The sequence below is a fragment of the Heterocephalus glaber genome, unplaced genomic scaffold, assembly GCF_053883595.1.
Source record: "Heterocephalus glaber isolate CG9 unplaced genomic scaffold, H.glaber_assembly_v1.0 deba00000621, whole genome shotgun sequence".
Classification (NCBI taxonomy): domain Eukaryota; kingdom Metazoa; phylum Chordata; class Mammalia; order Rodentia; family Bathyergidae; genus Heterocephalus; species Heterocephalus glaber.
Window position 1 is genome coordinate 6,303,850 of NW_028258153.1, and position 3,272 is coordinate 6,307,121.

Sequence of the window (3,272 nt, forward strand, 5' to 3'; positions counted from 1 at the left end):
CCCCTTTCCCTTCTTTCCCTTCCTCCTCCCCCCTCCCCTGAATCCCAGCATCTTGTGTTATTTCTATATATTTGTATATTTAAAGAAAATATGAAGGATATTGCTACAGAATGTGACACTCCAATATATAATCAGTAAAGTCGAATGTGAGAAATTCTACTGGTCAAATGATCCAGTTTCTTCAATAAAATGGTACCAAAATATGTTGAAAGAAGTGTTTTACAGTAAGTCTTATGAGAAAGTCAGCCAAATGCAATTAGTGAACCTTGTTTAGGTCTGCATTTGAAGAAACGATAAGTCAGAGAATACTGAAGTCCAATGATATATTTAACACTGGGCAATTACTGTTAATTTTTGTTAAGTGTGGTACAATCCTGTGGTTTTGTCAAAAATGAAAACAAAAGTCCTGATCTGCCAAAGACCTAAGTATTTACGGGTAATATTATGTTGCTCAGGATTTTCTAAAACTTCCCAAGTAACAAAGAATAAATACAGTATCCGCTCAAGTGGTTATGAAGTTTACTGATCTAACCTCTCTACTTTTGTTTGAAGATTTTCAACTAAAAGACCTAACATTTTTGTAACTGAACTTGAATCTTCCTACCCATTACCATTCTGCTGGGGGCCTTCTCTATTTCAGTTAGAGGCAATTTCATCCTTCCAGTTGCTCAGGCCAAAAACCTTGGACTCATCCTTGCCTGCTTTCCTTTGGTCACATGCCTTCATCGAATCAGCCAAGAGATCCAATTTGGTCCATATTCAAAATATATTCAATAGCCAGGCATGGTAGCATATGACTGTAATCCCAGCACTCTGGGAGGTTGAGGCAGGAGGATCCGAAATTCAAGCCTACCATGGGCAATTTAGAGACTTAGCAAGATAATGTTTCAAAATCATTTAAAAAAAAAGCAATGGATAGTAGCTGAGTGCAAAGGCCATGGGTTAAATCCCCAGTACTGAAAAAATAAAAATCCAGCTATTACTTTTTACCATTCTATTGATGCTACCCCAGTCCAAGACACCATTCTCTCCCACCTGGATTATTACAATCCCCTCTTCACTGCTCACCTAGCTCCCCCTTTTTTTTTTGAGGGGGGGTACTGAGGATCGAAGTTGGGACCTTGCGCTTTCGAGGCAGGTGGTGGAACCACTGAGCTAAATCCCCGGCCCTCTGCCTAGGTATTTCTGGCACTGCTGCACTGCTCGGTTCTTACCTTTAAAGAGTTTGCTCAGATTCACCTTCTACTGAGGTCACCCTGACCACCTAGCTCAGCACTCAACTCCCTCTCCCTGCTTTAGCTCCCTCCAGAGCTTTTACTACTGTTCCACATAATCCATCTAATTGACTTTTTAAGACAGAATCTCACAATGTTGTCCAGGCTGGTCTCAAACTCCTGGGCTACAGTGATCCTGCTGCCTCCCAAGTATTGGGACTATAAGCATACACCACCATGCCCATCTTTAATTCACTTATTTTAGTAAGTTCCTTATTTCCTCCACCAAAATGGAAACTCAAGGATAGACTGGTAGTGTTTATCTCCAGTAGCTCAAACAGAATCCAGCACATAGAAAGGACTCATAAATACATGTTGAATTGAACTGAAATAATCTGGATAGGAAATAAGGAAGACCTTAGGAAAATGTCATTTTTGTTAAAGTGTAAACACAGTAGGTAATGAAAACAAGGATGTTATGGCTTATTATCTAGATGTCTCTGCCAAAGCCACATGCACTCATAAGTGGGTTTTTCAAAGCTGGCTGGATCTAGGGTGTGTGATACTGAGATTAAGGCTGTGTGGTACTTAATTAGTTCACTGATTGGAATTAGCATAGTTCTGAGTGCCACTACCCAAAAAGCTGGTATCCTGCATGGCATAAAAGGGAAAAACAGGCTACTGGTTGCTGCTTGCTGCCTTCTGCCTGCCATGCCATGAACTGTTTCTCCTCTGTGATACCCCTCTGCTATGCTGCCCTGCCTTGGAGCCAGTCTAGACTATGGACTGAAACCTCTAAAAACTGTGCACTGAAATAAACCTTTCCTCCTTTATCTTTGGTTGTCTGGTATTTTGTCTCAGGAACAAGAAAAGTAACTAAGGGGCCAGGGATTTAGCTCAGTGGTTCTGCTGCCTGCCTCGCACGCCCAAGGACCCGAGTTCAATCCCCAGTACCAAAACAAACGGAAAAAAAAAAAAAGAAAAGTAACTAAAACAAAGGGCTACATAAAATCCCTTATAAAACTAAGGGCACTTTACTTGTCTATCTTTTTTTTTTTTTTTCTTGGAGACAGAATCTTACTATATAGTTCAGACTGGCCTTGAACTGATTATGTAGCCCAGGCTGGCCTCAAACTCACAATGATCCTCCTGTCTCAGCTTCCTGAGTTCTGGGACTAGAGACATCCACCACTGTGCCTGGCCTCAATTCTTTATAAAAAAAAAAAATCAGAGTTTAAGGAAGGTATAGATGGAGAAATCAGGGCCCTGGAAGCTTGTCCTAAGCTATCCAATGAGTCAAGGTTTAAGCTTCCCAGCATGTGTCCAATTAGATTACAATTCTAATATGTCTGCTAAACATCTCTTTCAGGCAAGCTACACAATCTTCATAAATAGCTGCTCTTTTAAAGCAGCCAGGATTCCCTCTACAGTACACTGAAACTCCACTAAATATTAAAAATAGTCTGAGACCTCAAAGAAACTCACTTTACCTCTGTTCAAACCTACCCTTTGCTATTTCAGTTCTACTGGCTGCGGCTTGGGAGTAGGTGATCACATTTGGCTCATCTAGGATGGAGGAAGCTGGAAGGCAAGGCAAGATACAAGTGAGGACCCAAAGCAGGATCCTATGTGAACAAGACTCCAAGGCTTCCATCCCCACGTAGAAGCTAAAAGAGAGGTTGAACCCCCCAGCCTCTTACCCGGGAGCTACAAGTAGGGAGAGGCACTTTTTTTTTTAATTAAAAAAGTTTACAAGCAGAATTATTAAAAAAAAAAAAAAAAAAAAGATATACTCCCCACCCATGGAAGAAATGTAGGCTAAGGGAACCCCTCAACAACGGGGGCTGATGACATTTATCCCCACAGCCTTCAGCTGAGACAAAGGCCAATGTACCTCCAGCAAAAATCGCTGGAGGATTATAGCAGCTCCAGAAAGGGAGAGATCTGTGAGGTGACAATGTTTCCCTAAAGTCCGGGAGGCACATTCCTGGGGTTAAAGGCACATTTTTGAAGAAAAGACCCCTGTACGTAGAGGAGGAAGAAATCTTCTCTGGCACC